Here is a 22,254-nt window from a genome sequence, read left to right as displayed (position 1 = left end):
TACAAGAATTTGCTCACGTTAACAGTCCTTGATGAAGAATATTGGTTGCTTATATTCCCCTTTGAATTATTTTTCTTTCATTGTTGAGCAGTACAACAACAACTTATCTTTTATAAAGCCCAATTTGACTTTAACCTTTTTGAGTACATGTTTGTTAGTTTCTGCATGTGTGCCTGGAATTGGCGACTGTTTCAACTTTATGTCCTAAAAATTATTCTTATTATTTAATATTAGAATAGCCAGAAAAAAAATGTTTATCCTGTTTTTTTTTTCCAAAACCGTTGATACATCATGTGTGTTATAATGCACCAATTTGCTGACAAAAATGGAAAAAAATACTGAATTCTTTGTCCTAAAAATTGTACATGATATTCCATATTAAAAAAAATCAACACAAAAATCGTTGATACAGCATGTATGTTGTAATACACTAATTTTCTAATGTGATTGGAATTAATAAAAAAAAATAGTGAATTGAATTCTCTATCCTAAAAATTTTAATTGAGACTCCATATTAAAAAAACCACCCAAAAATCTTTGATACAGCATGTGTGTTGTAATACACCAGTTTTCTGATGAGTTTGGAATTAATAAAAAAATAAAAAAAAATAGAGAACTGAATTCTTTATCCTAAAAATTATAGTTGAGATTCCATATTAAAAAAGTCACGCAAAAACAGTTAATACATCACATGTGTTGTAAATACACCACTTTGCTTAAAAAAATGGGAAAAAAGATAAGCAGAATTCTAATATATTTTAGGTTGCGTAGATTTATTTTCAGAAACTTGCATGTGGATCTTTTTAGAAGTTTGTATTGCCTTTCAGAAATCTCTCCATTTGGACTTAAATCCTGTAATTTTACAGGTTAGTTATAAACAAGAATTTGCTCACGTTAACGGTCTGTGATGAAGAATATTAGTTGCTTATATTCCCCTTTGAATTATTTTTCATTCATTGTTGAGCAGTACAACAACAACTTATATTTTATCTAGCCCAATCTGACTTTCACTATTTTGAGTACATGTTTGTTAGTTTCTGCATGTGTGCCTGGAATTGGTGATTATTTCAACTTTACGTCCTAAAAATTATTCTTGTGATTTAATATTTAAAAAGACACAAAAAAACAATTGATCCTTTTTTTTTTTTTTTTAAAAAAAGCGTTTATACATCATGTGTGTTATAATACACCAGTTTGCTGACGATATTGGGAAAAAAAACTGAATTCTTTGTCCTAAAAATTATACTTGATATTCCATATTAAAAAAAACCACACAAAAATCGTTGATACAGCATGTGTGTTGTAATACACCAGTTTTCTGATAAGATTGGAATTAATAAAAATAAATAAAAAATAGTGAACTGCATTCTCTGTCCAAAAATTATAATTAAGATTCCATATTAAAAAAAACCACACAAAAATCATTGATACAACATGTGGGTTGTAATACACCAGTTTTCTGATGAGATTGGAATTAAAAAAAAATTAGAGAACTGAATTCTTTGTCTTAAAATTTAAACTTGAGATTCCATATTAAAAAAGCCACACAAAAATCGTTTATACGGCACATCTATTGTAAATACACAAATTTGCCAAAAAAAATGGGAAAAAAGAGAACTGAATTCTAATATATTTTAGGTTGCGTAGATTTGTTTACAAAAACTTGTGGATCTTTTTAGAAGTTTGTATTGCTTTTCAGAAATCTCTCCATTTGGACTAGATGCTTGTAATTTTCCAGGTTAGTTATATACAAGAATTTGCTCACGTTAATGGTCCTAGATGAAGAATATTGGTTGTTATATTCCCCTTTGAATTATTTTTTTTTTCATTGTTGAGCAGTAAAACAACAACTTATCTTTTATCAAGCCCAATCTGACTTTCACCCTTTTGAGTACATGTTTGTTAGTTTCTTCATGTGTGCCCGGAATTGGTGATTGTTTCAACTTTATATCCTAAAATTTATTCTTGTGAATTAATATTAGAAAAGCCATTAAAAAATAGTTGATCCTTTGTTTTTATTTTCAAAAACCGTTGATACATCATGTGTGTTATAATACAGCAGTTTGCTGACAAAATTGGAAAAAAAAAAACTGAATTCTTTGTCTTAAAAATTATACTTGATATTCCATATTAAAAAAAACACACAAAAATCGGTTATACAGCATGTGTGTTGTAATACACCAGTTTTCTGATGAGATTAGAACCAATAAATAAATAAATAAATAAATAAATAAAATAGAGAACTAAATTCTTTGTCCTAAAAGTTATACTTGAGATTCCATATTAAAAAAGCCACACAAAAACCATTAATACATCACATGTGTTGTTAATACACCTGTTTGCTAAAAAAATGGGAAAAAAGATAACTAAATTCTAATATATTTTAGGTTGTGTAGATTTTTTTTCAAAAACTTGTGGATCTTTTTAAAAGTTTGTATTACTTTTAAGAAATCTCTCCATTTGGACTTGAGGCTTGTAGTTTTCCAAGTTAGTTATATACAAGAATTTGCTCTCGTTAACGGTCCTTGACGAAGAATATTGGTTGCTTATATTCCCCTTTGAATAATTTTTCTTTCATTATTGAGCAGTAAAACAACAACTTATCTTTTATCAAGCCCAATCTGACTTTCACCTTTTTGAGTGCATGTTTGTTTGTTTCTACATGTGTGCCCGGAATTGGTGATTGTTTCAACTTTCTGTCCTAAAAATTATTCTTGTGATTTAATATTAAAAAAGCCATAAAAAACAGTTGATCTAAAAATCCATTGATACATCATGTGTGTTATAACTACACCAGTTTGCTGAAGAAATTGAAAAAAAAACTGAATTCTTTGTCCTAAAAATTATACTTGATATTCCATATTAAAAACACCACACAAAAATCGCTGATACAGCATGTGTGTTGTAATACACCAGTTTTATGATGAGATTAAAACCAATAAAAAAATATAAAAAAAAAATAGAGAAATGAATTCTTTGTCCTAAACATTATACTTGAGATTCCAAATTAAAAAAGCCACACAAAAACCGTAGATACCTCACATGTGTTGGAAATACACCAGTTTGCTAAAAAAAAATGGGAAAAAAGAGAACTGAATTCTAATATATTTTTAGGTTGCGTAGATTTGTTTTCAGAAACTTGTATATCTTTTTAGAAGTTTGTATTGCTTTTCAGAAATCTCTCCATTTGGACTTGAGGCTTGTAATTTTCCAGGTTAGTTATATACAAGAATTTGCTCACGTTAATGGTCCTTGATGAAGAATATTGGTTGCTTATATTCCCATTTGAATTATTTTTCTTTCATTGTCGAGCAGTAAAACAATAACTTATCTTTTATCAAGCCCAATCTGACTTTCACCTTTTTGAGTGCATGTTTGTTAGTTTCTGCATATGTGCCTAGAATTGGTGATTGTTTCAACTTTATGTCCTAAAAATTATTCTTGTGATTTAATATTAGAAATGCCACAAAAAAAACAATTGATCTTTTTTTTCCCAAAATCGTTGATACATCATGTGTGTTATTGGAATTGGTGATTGTTTCACCAATTGGTGATCTTTTTGTTAGTTTCTGCATGTGTGCCAGGAATTGGTGATTGTTTCACCTTTATGTCCTAAAAATTATTCTTGTAATTCAATATTAGAAAAGCCACAAAAAAATATTTGAAACTTTTTTTTTTCGAGAAACCGTAGATACATCATGTGTTATAATACAATAGTTTGCAGACGGAAAAAAAAATAAAAAATAAAAAAAAAAAAAAAAAAATAAATAAAAAAAAAAAAAAAACTGAATTCTTTGTCCAAAAAATTATACTTGATATTCCATATTAAAAAAAGCACAAAAAAATCGTTGATACAGCATGTGTGTTGTAATACACCAGTTTTCTGATGAGATTGGAATTAATAAAAATAAATAAAAATTTTGAACTGAATTCTCTGTCCAAAAATTATACTTAAGATTCCATATTAAAAAAAACCACACAAAAATCGTTGATACTGCATGTGTGTTGTAATACACCAGTTTTCTGATGAGAATGGTATTAATAAAAATAAAAATAAAAAAAAAAAATCGGATAACTGGATTTTTTGGCTTAAAAATTATACTTGAGATTCCAAATTAAAATAGTCACACAAAAATCGTTTATACGGCACATGTGTTATAAATACACCAATTTGCTACAAAAATGGGAAAAAAGATAATTGAATTCTAATATATTTTATGGTTGCGTAGATTTATTTTCAGAAACTTGTGGATATTTTTAGAACTTTGTATTTCTTTTCAGAAATCTCTCCATTTGGACTTGAGGTTTGTAATTTTCCAGGTTAGTTATATACAGAAATTTGCTCACGTTAACGGTCCTTGATGAAGAATATTGGTTGCTTACCCTTTGAATTATTTTTCTTTCAATGTTGAGCAGTACAACAACAACTTATCTTTTATCAAGCCTAATCTGACTTTCACCTTTTTGAGTACATGTTTGTTCGTTTCTGCATGTGTGCCTGGATTTGGTGATTTTTTCACCTTCATGTCCAAAAAATTATTCTTATGATTCAATTTTTGAAAAGCCAGAAAAAAACAGTTTATACTTTTTTTTTTCCAAAAATCTTTGATACATCAAGTGTGTTATAATACACCAGTTTGCTGACGAAATTGGAAAAAAAACAGAATTCTTTGTCCTAAAAATTATACTTGATATTCCTTATTAAAAAAATCACACAAAAATAATTGATACAGCATGTGTGCTGTAATACACCAGTTTTCGGATGAAATTGGAATTAATAAAAAAAAATGAACTGAATTCCCTGTCCTAATAATTGTAATTGAGATTCCATATTAAAAAAAAAAACCCCACAAATATCATTGATACAGCATGTGTGTTGTACTACACCAGTTTTCTGATGAGATTAGAATTAATAAATAAATAAATAAATAATTGGAAACTGAATTCTTTGTCCTAAAAATTATACTTAAGATTCCCAATTAAAAAAGCCACACAAAAACCGTTGATACATCACATGTGTTGGAAATACACTAGTTCGCTAAAAAAATTGGAAAAAAGAGAATTGAATTCTAATATATTTTTGGTTGCGTAGATTTGTTTTCAAAAACTTGAGGATCTTTTTCGAACTTTGTATTGCTTTTCAAAAATATCTCCATTTGGACTTGAGGCTTGTAATTTTCAAGGTTAGTTATATACAAGAATTTGCTCACGTTAACAGTCCTTGTTGAAGAATATTGGTTGCTTATATTCCACTTTGAATTATTTTTGTTTTATTGTTGAGCAGTACAACAACAACTTATCTTTTATCAAGCCCAATCTGACATTCACCTTTTTGAGTACATGTTTGTTAGTTTCTGCATGTGTGCCTGGTATTGGAGATTGATTAAACTTTATGTCCTAAAATTTATTCTTGTGATTTAATATTAGAAAAGCCAAAAAAAAATAGTTGATCCTTTTTTTTCCCCCAAAAAACGTTGATACATCAAGTGTGTTATAATACAATAGTTTGCTAAGAAAAAAAAAAAAACTGAATTCTTTATCCTAAAAATTATACTTGATATTCCATATTATAAAAACCAAACAAAAGTCGTTGATACAACATGTGTATTGTAATACACCAGTTTTCTGATCAGATTGGAATTAATAAAAATAAATAAAATTGAGAACAGAATTCATTGTCATAAAAAAAATTCTTAAGATTCCATTTTAAAAAAGCCACACAAAAACAGTTGATAAGTCACTTGTGTAGTAAATACACCAGTTGGCTAAAAAAAAATGGGAAAAAAGATAACTTAATTCTAATATATTTTTGGTTTCGTAGATTTTTGGTTGAGTACATATTTATTAATTTCTGCATGTGTGACTAGAATTGGTGATTGTTTCAATTTTATGTCCTAAAAATTATTCTTGTGATTTAATATTAGAAAAGCTACAAAAAAAATGTTGATCTTTTTTTCTTTTTTTTTTCCAGAAACTGAGTTATAATACACCAATTTGGAGATGAAATTTGAAAAAAAAATTGAATTCTTTTTCCTAAAAATTATACTTGATATTCCATATTAAAAAAAAAAAAAAAAAAAAAAAAACACACACACACACACACACACACACACACACACACAAATCGTTGATACAGCATGTGTGTTGTAATACACCAATTTTCTGATAAGATTGGAATTACTAAAAATAAAAATAAAAAATTGTGAACTGAATTCTCTGTCCTAAAAATTATAATTGAGATTCCATATTAAAAAAAACCACACAAAAATCGTTGATATAGCATGTGTGTTTTAATACACCAGTTTTCTGTTGAGATTGGAATTAATAAAAAATAAATAAAAAATATTAAACTGAATTCTCTTTCCTAAAAATTATAATTTAGATTCCATATTAAATAAAACACACAAAAATCGTTGATACAGCATGTGTGTTGTAATACACCAATTTTCTGATTAGATTGGAATTAATAAATAAGTAAATAAATAAATAAAAAATAGATAACTGAATTCTTTGTCCTAAAAATTTTAGTTTATATTCCAAATTAAAAAAAGTCACACAAAAACCGTTGATACATCACATGTGTTGGAAATACACCAGTTTGCTAAAAAAAATGGGAAAAAAGAGAACTTAATTCTAATATATTTTAGGTTGCGTAGATTTGTTTTCAAAAACTTGTGGATCTTTTTCGAAGTTTGTATTGCTTTTCAAAAATATCTCCATTTGGACTTGAGGCTTGTAATTTTCTAGATTAGTTATATACAAGAATTTGCTCACGTTAACATTCCTTGTTAAAGAATATTGGTTTCTTATATTCCACTTTGAATTATTTTTGTTTTATTGTTGAGCAGTACAACAACAACTTATCTTTTATCAAGCCCAATCTGACATTCACCTTTTTGAGTACATGTTTGTTAGTTTCTGCATGTGTGCCTGGTATTGGAGATTGATTAAACATTATGTCCTAAAATTTATTCTTGTGATTTAATATTAGAAAAGCCAAAAAAATAGTTGATCCTTTTTTTTCCCAAAAAACGTTGATACATCAAGTGTGTTATAATACACTAGTTTGCTGACGAAATTGGAAAAAAAAACTGAATTCTTTGTCCTAAAAATTATACTTGATATTCCATATTAAAAAAACCACACAAAATTCGTTGATACAGCATGTGTATTGTGATACACCAGTTTTCTGATCAGATTGGAATTAATAAAAATAAATAAAATTGAGAACAGAATTCATTGTCATAAAAAAATTTCTTGAGATTCCATTTTAAAAAAGCCACACAAAAACAGTTGATAAGTCACTTGTGTTGTAAATACACCAGTTTGCTAAAAAAAATGGGAAAAAAGATAACTTAATTCTAATATATTTTAGGTTGCATAGATTTTTTTTCAAAAACTTGTGGATCTCTTTAGAAGTTTGTTTTGCGTTTCAGAAATCTCTCCATTTGGACTTGAGGCTTGTAATTTTCTAGGTTAGTTATATACAAGAATTTGCTCACGTTAACGATCCTTGATTAAGAATATTGGTTGCTTATATTTCTCTTTGAATAATTTTTCTTTCATTGTTGAGCAGTACAACAACAACTTATCTTTTATCAAGCACAATCTGACTATCACCTTTTTGAGTACTTGTTTGTTAGTTTCTACATGTGTGTCTGGAATTGGTGATTGTTTCACGTTTATGTCCTAAAAATTATTCTTGTGATTCAATATTAGAAAAGACACAAAAAAATAGTTGATACTTTTTTTTCCAAAAGCCATAGATACATCATGTGTGTTTTAATACATCAGTTTGCTGACGAAATTGGAAAAAAAGAACTTAATTCTTTGTCCTACAGTTATACTTGATATTCCATATTTCAAAAACCACACAAAATTCGTTGATAAGTCACCCGTGTTGTAAATACACCTGTTTGCTAAAAAAAAATGGGAAAAAAGATAACTGAATTCTAATATATTTTAGGTTTGCGTAGATTTTTTTTCAGAAACTTGTGCATCTCTTTAGAAGTTTGTTTTGCTTTTCAGAAATCTCTCCATTTAGACTTGAGACTTGTAATTTTCTAAGTTAGTTATAAACAAGAATTTGCTCACGTTAACGGTCCTTGATAAAGAATATTGGTTGCTTATATTTCCATTTGAATTATTTTTCTTTCATTGTTGAGAGGTACAACAACAACTTATCTTTTATCAAGCCCAATATAAATTTCACCTTTTTGAGTAAATGTTTGTTAGTTTCTGCATGTGTGCCTGGAATTGGTGATTGTTTCACCTTTATAACCCAAAAATTATTCTTGTGATTAAAAATTATAAAAGCCACAAAAAAACAGTTGAGATTTTTTTTTTTTCCAAAAACCGTTGATCATGTGTCTTATAATAGACCATTTTTCTAACAAAATTGATAAAAAAATAAAAATAATAACTGAATTCTTAGTTCTAAAATTTATACTTGATATTCCATATTAAAAAAACTACACAAAAATCGTTGATACAGCATGTGTGTTGTAATACACCAGTTTTCTTAATAGATTGGAATTAATAAAAAAAAATAGAAAATAGTGAACTGAATTCTCTGTCCTAAAAATTATAATTGAGATTCCATATTTAAAAAACCACACAAAAATCGCTGTTACAGCATGTGTGTTGTAATACCCCAGTTTTGTGATGAGATTGGAATTAATAAAAATATAAACAAATAAAAAAAAATAGAGAACTAAATTCTTTGTCCGAAAAATTATACTTGAGATTCCATATTAAAAAAGCCACACAAAAAACGTTGGTACATCACATGTGTTGTAAATACACCAATTTGCTAAAAAAAATGGAGAAAACGAGAACTGAATTCTAATATATCTTAGGTTGCGTAGATTTGTTTTTAGAAACTTGTTGATATTTTCAAAGTTTGTATTGCTTTCAGAAATCTCTCCATTTGGACTTGAGGCTTTTAATTTTCCATGTTAGTTATATACAAGAATTTGCTCACGTTAACGGTCCTTGATAAAGAATATTGGTTGCTTATATTTCCATTTGAATTATTTTTCTTTCATTGTTAAGCAGTACAACAACAACTTATCTTTTATTAAACCCAATCTGACTTTCACCTTTTTGAGTGTATGTTTGTTAGTTTCTACATGTGTGACAGGAATTGGTGATTGTTTCACCTTTATGTCCTAAAATTTATTCGTGTGATTCTTTATTAGAAAAGTTACAAAAAACATTTAATACTATTTTTTTTTTCCAAAACCAGTTGATAAATCATGTGTGTTATAATACACCAGTTTGCTGACGAAATTGGGAAAAAAAAACTGAATTCTTTGTCCTAAAAATTATACATGATATTCCATATTAAAAAAACAACACAAAAATCGTTGGTTCAGCATGTGTGTTGTAATATACCAGTTTTCTAATGAGATTGGAATTAATAAGAAATAGTGAACTGAATTCTTTGTCCTAAAAATTATAATTGAGATTCCATATTAAAAAAACCACACAAAAATCTTTGATACAGCATGTGTGTTACAATACACCAGTTTTTTTATGAGATTGGAATTAATAAATAAATTAATTAAAAATAGAGAACTGAATTCTTTGTCCTAAATATTATACTTGAGATTCCAAATTAAAAAATCCACGCAAAAACTGTTGATACATCACATGTGTTGGAAACACACCAGTCTCCTAAACAAAATGGGAAAAAATAAAACTGAATTCTAATATATTTTAGGTTGCGTAGATTTCTTTTCAGAAACTTTTAAATCTTTTTTGAAGTTTGTATTGCTTTCCATAAATCTCTCCATTTGGACTTGAAGCTTGTAATTTTCCAGGTTAGTTATATACAAGAATTTGCTCACGTTAATGGTCCTTGATGAAGAATATTGGTTGCTTATATTCCCCTTTGAATTATTTTTTTTTCATTGTTGAGCAGTAAAACAACAACTTAACTTTTATCAAGCCCAATCTGATTTTCACCTTTTTGAGTACATGTTTGTTAGTTTCTTCATGTGTGCCCAGAATTGGTGATTGTTTTAACTATATATCCTAAAAATTATTCTTGTGATTTAATATTAGAAAAGCCACAATAAAACAGTTGATCCTTTTTTTTTCTAAAAACTATTGATACATCATGTGTGTACACAGTTAAAAAAAAAAAAAAAAAAAAAAAAAAAAAAAAAAAAAAAAAAAAAAAAAAAAAAAAAAAAAAAAAACTGAATTCTTTGTCCTAAAAATTATAATTGATATTCCATATTAAAAAAACAACCAAAAAATCGTTGATACAGCATGTGTGTTGTAATACACCAGCTTTCTGATGAGATTGCAATTAATAAAAAAAAATAGAGAACTGAATTCTTTGTCCTAAAAATTATACTTGAGATTTCATATTAAAAAAGTCACACAAAAACCGTTGATACATCACATGTGTTGTAAATACACCAATTTGGTAAAAAAAAATTGGGGAAAAAGATAACTAAATTCTAATATATCTTAGGTTGCGTAGATTTGTTTTCAGAAATTAGTGGATCTTTATAAAAGTTTGTATTGCTTTTCAGAAATCTCTCCATTTGGACTTGAGGCTTGTAATTTTCCAGGTTAGTTATATACAATAATTTGCTCACGTTAACGGTCCTTGATAAAGAATATTGGTTGCTTATATTTCCATTTAAATTATTTTTCTTTCATTGTTGAGCAGTATAACAACAACTAATCTTTTATCAAGCCCAATCTGACTTTCAACTTTCTGAGTTCATGTTTGTTAGTTTCTTCATGTGTGCCGGAATTGTTGATTGTTTCACCTTTATGTACTAAAAATTATTCTTCTTATTCAATATTTGAAAAGCCAAAAAAAAAATAGTTGATACTTTTTTTTTCCCAAAAATTGTTGATACATTATGTGTGTTATAATACACCAGTTTGCTGAAGAAATTGAAAAAAAAAAATAAAAAAAAAATAATAATAAAAAAACTTAATTTTTAGTCCAAAAATTATACTTTATATTCCCTATTAAAAAAACCACACAAAAATCGTTGATACAACATATGCGTTGTAATACACCAGTTTTCTGATAAGATTGGAATTAAAAAAAAAAAATAACAAATAAAAAAAATAAAGAACTGAATTCTTTGTCCTAAAAATTATAATTGAGATTCCATATTAAAAAAGCCACACAAAAACCGTTGATACATCACATGTGTTGTAAATACACCAATTTGCTAAAAAAACTGAATTCTTAGTCCGAAAAATTATAATTGATATTCCATATTAAAAACACCATCCAAAAATCGTTGTTACAGCATATATGTTGTAATACACCAGTTTTCTGATGAGATTGGAATTAATAAAAAAATAAACAAATAAAAAAAAATATATAACTGAATTCTTTGTCCTAAAATTAATACTTGAGATTCCATATTAAAAAAGCCACGCAAAAACCATTGATACATCACATGTGTTGTAAATGCACCAATTTGCTAAAAAAAATAGGGAAAAAGATAACTAAATTCTAATATATCTTAGGTTACGTAGATTTGTTTTCAGAAACTAGTGGATCTTTTTAGAAGTTTGTATTGCTTTTCAGAAATCTCTCCATTTGGACTTGGGGCTTGTAATTTTCTAGGTTAGTTTTATACAAGAATTTGCTCTTGTTAACGGTCCTTGATGAAGAATATTGGTAGCTTCTATTTCCCTTTGAATTATTTTTCTTTAATTGTTGAGAAGTACAACAACAACTTATCTTTTATCAAGCCCAATATGAAATTCACCTTTTTGAGTACATGTTTGTTAGTTTCTGCATGTGTGCCTGGAATTGGTGATTGTTTCACCTTTATGTCCTAAAAATTATTCTTGTGATTCAATATTAGAAAAGCCTCAAAAAAATAGTTGATACTTTTTTTTTTCCAAAAACCATTGATACATAATGTGTGTTATAATAGACCAGTTTTCTGACGAAATTGGAAAAAAAAATGAAATCTTAGTCCTAAAATTTGTACTTGATAATCCATATTAAAAAAACCACACAAAAATCGTTCATACAGCATGTGTGTTGTAATACACCAGTTTTCGGAAGAGATTGGAATTAATTAAAAAAATAGAAAATAATGAACTAAATTCTCTGTCCTAAAAATTATAATTGAGATTCCATATTAAAAAAACCACACAAAAATCGTTGTTACAGCATGTGTGTTGTAATACCCCAGTTTTCTGATGAGATTGGAATTAATAAAAAATTAAAAAAAAAAAAAAAATAGAGAACTGAATTCTTTGTCCTAAAAATTATACTTGAGATTCTATATTAAAAAAGCCACACAAAAAACGTTGATACATCACATGTGTTGTAAATACACCAATTTGTTAAGAAAAAATGGGGAAAAAGATAACTGAATTCTAATATATCTTAGGTTGCATAAATTTGTTTTCAGAAACTTGTGGATCTTTTTAGAAGTTTGTATTACTTTTCAGTAATCTCTCCATTTGGACTTGAGGCTTGTAATTTTCCAAATTAGTTATATACAAGAATTTGCTCACGTTAACGGTCCTTGATAAAGAATATTGGTTGCTTATATTTCCATTTGAATTATTTTTCTTTCATTGTTGAGCAGTACAACAACAACTTATCTTTTATCAAGCCCAATCTGACTTTCACCTTTTTGAGTACAAGTTTGTTATTTTCTACATGTGTGCCTGGAATTGGAGATTGTTTCACATTTATGTCCTAAAAATTATTCTTCTTATTCAGTATTAGAAAAGCCACATAAAAAATAGTTGATATTTTTTTTTCCAAAAACCGTTTATGCATCATGTGTGTTATAATACACTAGTTTGCTGACGAAATTAACAAAAATAAAAAAAAAAAAAAAAATAAACGGAATTCTTTGTCCTAAAAATTATACTTGATATTCTATATTAAAAAAACCACACAAAAATTGTTGAAACAACATGTGCGTCGTAATACACCAGTTTTCGATTGAGATTGGAATTAATAAAAAAAATAAAAAATATGAACTGAATTCTCTGTCCTAAAAATTATAATTGAGATTCCATATTAAAATAACCACACAAAAATCGTTGATACAGCATGTGTGTTGTAATACACCAGTTTTCTGATGAATTTGGAATTAATAAAAAAAAAATCAAATAAAAAAATAGGTAACTGAATTCTTTGTCCTAAAAATTATACATGAGATTCCATACTAAAAAAGCCACACAAAAACCGGTTATACATCCCATGTGTTGTAAATACTACAGTTTGCTAAAAAAAATCGGAAGAAAGAGAACTGACTTCAAATATATATTAGGTTGTGCAGATTTGTTTTTAGAAACTTATTGATCTTTTTAGAAGTTTGTATTGCTTTTCAGAAATCTCTCCATTTGAACTTGAGGCATGTAATTTTCCAGGTTAGTTATATACAAAAATTTGCTCACGTTAACGGTCCTTGATGAAAAATATTGGTTGCTTATATTTCCTTTTAAATTATTTTTCTTTCATTATTAAGAAGTACAACAACAACTTATCTTTTATCAATCACAATCTGACTTTCACCTTTTTGAGTACATGTTTGTTAGTTTCTTCATGTGTGCCTGGAATTGGTGATTGTTTCAACTTTATGTCCTAAAAATTATTCTTGTGATTTAATGTTATAAAAGCCACAAAAAAACAGTTGCTCTTTCTTCTTTTTTTCCAAAAACCGGTGATACATCATGTGTGTTATAATCCACCTTTTTGCTGACGAAATTCGAAAAAAAAAATTGAATTCTTTGTCTTAAAAATAATACTTGATATTCCATATTAAAAAAACAACACAAAAATCGTTGATACAGCATGTGTGTGTTGTAATACACCAATTTTCTGATGAGATTTGAATTACTAAAAAAATAAAAAATAATGAACTGAATTCTCTGTCCTAAAAATTATAATTTAGATTCCATATTAAAAAAACCACACAAAAATCGTTGATACATCATGTGTGTTGTAATACACCAGTTTTCTGATGAGATTTGAATTAATAAAAATAAAAATAAAAAATACAAAACTGAATTCTTTGTCCTAAAAATTATACTTGAGATTCCATATTAAAAAAGTCACACAAAAACCGTTAATACATCACATGTCTTGTAAATACACCTGTTTGCTAAAAAAATGCAAAAAAAGATAACATAATTCTAATATACTTTAGGTTGCGTAGATTTATTTTCAAAAACATGTGGATCTTTGTAAAAGTTTGTATTGCTTTTCAGAAATCTCTCCATTTGGACTTGAGGCTTTAATTTTACAGGTTAGTTATATACAAGAATTTGCTCACGTTAACGGTCCATGATGAAGAATATAGTTCCTTGTATTTCCCTTTAAATTATTTTTCTTTCATTGTTGAGCAGTACAACAACAACTTTTCTTTTATCAAGCCCAATCTGACTTTCACCTTTTTGAGTACATGTTTGTTAGCTTCTGCATCTGTGCCTAGAATTGGTGATTGTTTCACCTTTATGCTCTAAAAATTATTCTTGTGATTCAATATTAGAAAAGACAAAAAAAAAACAGTTGATATTTTTTTTTTTTTTTTTCAAAAACCATTGATACATCATATGTGTTATAATACACCAGTTTGCTGACGAAATTGGAAAAAAAAACTGAATTCTTAGTCCTAAATGTTATACGTGATATTCCATATTGAAAAAACCACACCAAAATCGTTGATACAGCATGTGTGTTGTAATACACCAGCTTTCTGATGAGATTAGAATTAATAAAAAATAAATAAAAAATAGTGAACTGGATTCTCTGTCCTAAAAATTATAATTGAGATTCCTTATTTAAAAAACCACACAAAAATCGTTGTTATAGCATGTGTGTTGTAATACACCAGTTTTCTATTGAAATTGGAATTAATATAAAAAAATAAACAAATAAATAAAAATATAGAACTGAATTCTTTGTCCCTAAAATTATACTTGAGATTCCATATTAAAAAAGCCACACAAAAACCGTTGATGAATCACATGTGTTGTAAATATACCAGTTTGCTAAAAAAAATGGTAAAAAAGAGAATTGAATTCTAATATATTTTAGTTTGCGTAGATTTGTTTTAAGAAACTTGTGAATCTTTTCAGAAGTTTGTATTGCTTTTCAGAAATCTCTCCATTTGAACTTGAGGCTTGTAATTTTCCAGGTTAGTTATATACAAGAATTTGCTCACGTTAACGATCCTTGATGAAGAATATTGGTTGCTTATATTTCCATTTGAATTATTTTTCTTTCATTGTTGAGCAGTACAACAACAACTTATCTTTTGTCAAGCCCAATCTGACTTTCACCTTTTTGAGTACATGTTAGTTAGTTTCTGCATGTGTGCCTTGAAGTGGTGATTGTTTCACCTTTATGTCCTAAAAATTATTCTTGTGATTCAATATTAGAAATGCCACAAAAAAACAATTTATATATATTTTTTTTCCAAAAACCGTTGATACATTATGTGTGTTAAAATACACCAGTTTGCTGACGAAATTGGAAAAAAAAAAAAAGAAAAACTGAATTCTTTGCCCTAAAAATTATACTTGATATTCCATATTAAAAAACCACACTAAATTCGTTGATACAGCATGTGTGTTGTAATACACCAGTTTTCTAAGGAGATTGGAATTACTAAAAAAAAATAGTGAACTGAATTCTCTGTCCTAAAAATTATAATTAACATTCCATATTAAAAAAAAACCACAAAAAATTCGTTGATACAGCATGTGTGTTGTAATACCCCAATTTTCTGATGAGATTGGAATTAATAAATAAATAAATAAATAAAAATAGAGAACTGAATTCTTTGTCCTAAAAATTATACTTGAGATTCCATATTAAAAAAGCCACACAAAAACCGTTGATACATAACATGTGTTGTAAGTACCCCAGTTTGCTACAAAAAATGGGAAAACAGAGAACTAAATTCTAGTATATTTTAGGTTGCGTAGATTTGTTTTCAGAAACTTTTGGATATTTTTAGAAGTTTGTATTGCTTTTCTGAAATATTTTCATTTGGACTTGAGGCTTGTAATTTTCCAGGTTAATTATATACAAGAATTTGCTCACGTTAACGGTCATTGATGAAAAATATTGGTTGCTTATATTTCCCTTTGAATTATTTTTCTTTCATTGTTGAGAAGTACAACAACAACTTACCTTTTATCAAACCCAATATGAATTTCACCTTTTTGAGTACATGTTTGTTAGTTTCTGCATGTGTGCCTGGAATTGGTGATTGTTTCACCTTTATGTCCTAAAAATTATTTTTGTGATTCAATATTAGAAAAGCCACAAAAAAACAGTTGATACTTTTTTTTTTCCAAAAACTGTTGATACATCATGTGTGTTATAATAGACCAGTTTTTTGACGAAATTGGGAACAAAAAAAAAACACTGAATTCTTAGTTCTAAAATTTATACTTGATATTCCATATTAAAAAAACCACACAAAAATCGTTGATACAGCATGTGTGTTGTAATACACCAGTTTTATGATGAGATTGGAATTAATAAAAAAAATAAAAAATAGTGAACTGAATTCTCTGCCTTAAAAATTATAATTGATATTCCATATTAAAAAAAAACACAAAATCATTGATACAACATGTGTGTTGTAATACACTAGTTTTCTGATGAGATTGGAATTAATAAATAAATAAATAAAAATGGAGTACTGAATTCTTTGTCCTAAAAATTATATTTGATATTCCATATTAAAAAAGCCACACAAAAATCATTGATACAGCACATGTGTTGTAAATACACCAATTTGCTATAAAGAAATGGGAAAAAAAAGAACTGAATTCTAATATATTTTAGTTTTCATAGATTTGTTTTCAGAAACTTGTGGATCTTTTTAGAAGTTTGTATTGCTTTTCAGAAATCTATCCATTTGGACTTGAGGCTTGTAATTTTCCAGGTTATTTATATACAAGAATTTGCTCACGTTAGCGGTCATTCATGAAGAATATTGGTTGCTTATATGTCCATTTGAATTGTTTTTCTTCCATTGTTAAGCAGTACAACAATTACTTATCTCTTATCAAGCCCATCTGACTTTCACCTTTTTGAGTACTTGTTTGTTAGTTTCTATACGTGTTCCTGGAATTTGTGATTGTTTCACCTTTATGTCCTAAAAATTATTCTTGAGACTCAATATTAGAAAAGCCACAAAAAACCATTGATCCTTTTTTTTTCAAAAACCGTTGATACAGTATTTGTGTTGTAATACACAAGTTTGCTGACGAGATTGGAAAAACATAAAAATAAAAAATAAAAAATAAAATAAAAATAAAAATAGTGAACTAAATTCTCTGTTTTAAAAATTATAATTGAGATTCCATATTAAAAAAATCACACAAAAATCATTGATACAGCGTGTGTGTTGTAATACACCAGTTTTCTGATGAGATTGAAATTAATAAAAAAAAAATAGAGAACTGAATTCTTTGTTCTAAAAATTATACTTGAGATTCCATATTAAAAAAGCCACACCAAAATCATTGATACAGCACATGTGTTGTAAATACACCAGTTTACTAAAAAAAATGGGAAAAAAGATAACTGAATTCTAATATATTTTAGGTTGCGTAGATTTGTTTTCAGAAACTTGTGGATCTTTTTAGAAGTTTGTATTGCTTTTCAGATATATCTCCATTTGGACTTGAGGCTTGTAATTTTCCAGGTTAGTTATATACAAGAATTTTCCCACATTAACGGTCCTTGATGAAGAATATTGGTTGCTTATCTTTCCCCTTGAATTATTTTTCTTTCATTATTGAGCAGTACAACAACAACTTATCTTTTATCAAGCCCAATCTGACTTTCACATTTTTGAGTACATGTTTGTTAGTTTATACATGTGTGCCTGGAATTGGTGATTGTTTAACCTTTATGTTCTAAAAATTACTCTTGAGATTCAATATTAGAAAAGCCACACAAAAAAATTGATTTTTTTTTTTTCAAAAACCATTGATACATCATGTATGTTGTAATACACCAGTTTGCTGACAAGATTGAAAAAAAAAAATAGAGAACTGAATTCTTTGTCCTAAAAATCATACTTGAGATTCCATATTAAAAAAACCACACAAAAATCGTTGATATAGCATGTGTGTTGTAATACTTCAGTTTTCTGATGAGATTGGAATTAATAAAAAAATAAATAAACAATTAAAAAAAATAGAGAACTGAATTCTTTGTTCTAAAAATTATACTTGAGATTCCATATTAAAAAAGCCACACCAAAATCATTGATACAGCACATTTGTTGTAAATACACCAGTTTACTAAAAAAAATGGGAAAAAAGAGAACTGAATTCTAATATATTTTAGGTTGCGTAGATTTGTTTTCAGAAACTTGTGGATCTTTTTAGGAGTTTGTATAGCTTTTTAAAAAAACTCTCCATTTGGACTTGAGGCTTGTAATTTTCCAGGTTAGTTATATACAAGAATTTGCTCACGTTAACGGTCCTTCATGAAGAATATTGGTTGTTTATATTTCCCGTTGAATTACTTTTCTTCCATTGTTGAGCAATACAACAACAACTTATCTCTTATCAAGTCCAATCTGACTTTCACGTTTTTGAGTACATGTTTGTTAGTTTCTATATGTTTGTCTGGAATTGGTGATTGTTTCACCTTTATGTCCTAAAAATTATTCTTGAGATTCAATATTGGAAAAGCCACACAAAAATTATATATATATATATATATATATAAATATATATATATACAACATATGTGTTATAATACACAAAACCGTTTACAACATGTGTGTTGTAATAGATTGGGAAAATTGGGAAAAATAAAATAAAAATAAAAATAGAGAACTGAATTCTCTGTCCTAAAAATTGTACTTGAGATTCCTTATGAAAAAAACCACACAAAAATTGTTGATACAGCATGTGTGTTGTAATACACCAGTTTTCTGACAAGATTGGAATTAATAAAAAATAAAAAATAAAAAAAATAGAGAACTGAATTCTTTGTCCTAAAAATTATACTTTAGATTCTATATTAAAAAAGCCATACAAAAATCGTTGATACAACACGTGTTGTAAATACTCCAATTTGCTAAAAAAAAAATGGGAAAAAAGAGAACTAAATGCTAATATATTTTAGGTTGCGTAGATTTATTTTCAGAAATGTGTGGATATTTTTAGTAGTTTGTATTGTTGTTCATAAATCTCTCCAATTGGACTTGAGGCTTGTAATTTTCAAGGTTAACTTGGAAATTGATCCACCAAGTGGTCCCAACAGATGACAGAGTGCAAAGGAAAGGAGTTCAACTTGCTTCGCGATGTAGGCTCTGTAAGAAGGAAGCAGAAAGCGTGAAGCATATTCTCTGGGAGTGTGAGGAGGCCACGGCACTATGGCAATGGGCTTCGAACTACTTTGGACTAAAGCCCTTAGACATCAACTTAAAATCAATCATGGAGGTAGGAAGAGGGCATAACCAGATACGCAAGGAACTCTGGAATGTTGCGGCTGTCCATCTCATGGTCCGAATATGGAAAGTGTGAAATAGTATTTTCTTTGAAGATGTGAAGCTAAATCCGCTGAGAATAAGATGTGAAGTCCTTAAAGGGGTAAGCATCGCTGGTCTCCTGCTAACTAGAACATTGAGTAATTCTACCATAGATTTTCAGATTCTAAACCAATTGAACATCAAAAGAAGAGTGAAGCCAGCGAGTAAAATCAGAGAAGTGTCCTGGATTCCTCCTGATATAGGGGTAGTTAAGGCCAACACAGATGGTTCAGCCTTCGGAAATCCAGGCAATGGGGGTGCGGGAATCATTTTCAGGAACAATACGACGGAAATTCTGGGTATCTTGGTACAAGGCCTAGGGGTTACTACAAATTATGAGGCAGAAAGTTTCGCAGTGGTTTTGGCGGCCGAAACTACGGTGGAAAAAGGATGGCAAAAACTCCAGATAGAGAGTGACTCTATGGTAGTAGTCCTAGCATTCAAAGGAGGAGAAGCCCCATGGTGGCTGAGAGCAAGGTGGTATAGAGCATCAAAGCTTATTGACTGGAAAATTTCACATACACTCAGAGAAGCAAACCTTGGGATAGATGCGGCAGCAAAACATGGATCAACTTTGAGTAAAGGAGAGCTCTATTGGAGTCCCAATAGACCCCCTTTCATTAAGTCCTTAGAATGTCCTCACCGGACTTAATACAGATTTCATTTTTAGAGTCTATTGTAAATCCATTTTGTCATAGTTGTATTCTTTATTACCTATTAATAAAATATCCTACTTGCATGCAAAAAAAAAGGTTATTTATATACAAGAATTTGCCCACGTTAACGGTCCTTCATGAAGAATATTGGTTGCTTATATTTCCCTTCGAATTATTTTTCTTCCATTGTTGAGCAGTACAACAGCAACTTATCTCTTATCAAGTCCAATCTAACTTTCACATTTTTGAGTACATGTTTGTTAGTTTATGTATGTTCACCTGGAATTAGTGATTGTTTAACCTTTACGTCCTAAAAATTATTCTTGAGATTCAATATTAGAAAAGCCACACAAAAACCGTTGATACTTTTTTTGTTCCAAAAACCGTTGATACAGTATGTGTGTTTTAATACTCCAGTTTTCAGACGAAATTGGAAAAAAAAAAAAACTGAATTCTTTTTTTATACTTGAGATTCTATATTAAAAAAACCACACAAAAATCGTTGATACAGCATGTGTGTTGTAATAAACCAGTTTTCTAATGAGATTGGAATTAATAAAAAATAAAAAAAAAATAGAGAACTGAATTCTTTGTCCTAAAAATTATACTTGAGATTTCATATTAAAAAAGCTATACAAAAATCGTTAAAACAACACATGAGTTATAAATACACCAGTTTGCTAAAAAAAAATGGGAAAAAGATAACTGAATTCTAATATATTTTAGGTTTCATAGATTTGTTTTAAGAAACTTGTGGATCTTTTTAAAAGCTTGTATTGCTTTGCAGAAATCTCGTCATTTGGACTTGAAGCTTGTAATTTTCCAAATTAGTTATATACAACAATTTGCTCACGTTAACGGTCCTTGATGAAGACTATTGGTTGCTTATATTTCCCTTTGAATTATTTTTCTTTCATTGTTGAGTAGTACAATAACAACTTATCTTTTATCAAGCCCAATCTGACTTTAACCTTTTTGAGTACATGCTTGTTAGTTTCTGCATGTGTGCCTAGAATGGGTGATTGTTTCATCTTTATGTCTTAAAAATTATTCTTTAGATTCAATATTAGAAAAGCAACACAAAAACCATTGATACATTTTTTTTTTCCAAAAACCGTTGATACAGCATTTGTGTTGTAATACACCAGTTTGCTGACAAAATTGGAAAAAAAAAATTGAATTCTTTTTTCTAAAAAATTATACTTGAGATTATATATTAACAAAACCACACAAAAATCGTTGATACAACATGTGTGTTGTAATACACCGGTTTTCTGATGAGATTGGAATTAATAATAAGAATTAAAAATAGAGAACTGAATTCCCTGTCTTAAAAATTATAATAGAGATTCCATATTATAAAAACCACACTAAAATCGTTTATACAGCATGTGTGTTGTAATACACCAATTTTCTAAGGAGATTGGAATTACTAAAAAAAAATAAAAAATAGTGAACGGAATTCTCTGTCTTAAAAATTATAATTGAGATTCCATATTAAAAAAACCACACAAAAATTGTTGATACAGCATGTGTGTTGTAATAAACCAATTTTCTAATGAGATTGGAATTAATAAAAAAAAAATAGATAATTGAATTCTTTGTCCTAAAAATTATACTTGAGATTCCATATTAAAAAAGCCACACAAAAATCGTTGATACGACACATGTGTTATAAATACATCAATTTGCTAAAAAAAAATGGGAAAAAAGATAACTGAATTCTAATATATTTTAGGTTGCGTAGATTTGTTTTTAGAAACTTGTGGATCATTTTAGAAGTTTGTATTGCTTTTCAGAAATCTCTCCATTTGGAATTGAAGTTTGTAATTTTCAAGGTTAGTTATATATAAGAATTTGCTCACGTAAACGGTCCGTGATGAAGAATATTGGTTGCTTATATTTCCCTTTGAATTATTTTTCTTTCATTGTTAAGCACTACAACAACAACTTATCTTTTATCAAGCACAATTTGACTTTCACCTTTTTGACTACATGATTGTTAGTTTCTGCATGTGTGTCTGGAATTGGTGATTGTTTTACCTTTATGTCCTAAAAATTATTCT

This window comes from Coptis chinensis, chromosome 7 (genome assembly GCF_015680905.1).
Source record: "Coptis chinensis isolate HL-2020 chromosome 7, ASM1568090v1, whole genome shotgun sequence".
Taxonomy (NCBI): Eukaryota; Viridiplantae; Streptophyta; class Magnoliopsida; order Ranunculales; family Ranunculaceae; genus Coptis; species Coptis chinensis.
The sequence above is the reverse complement of the archived record's forward strand: the minus strand, read 5'-3'. Positions refer to the sequence as shown.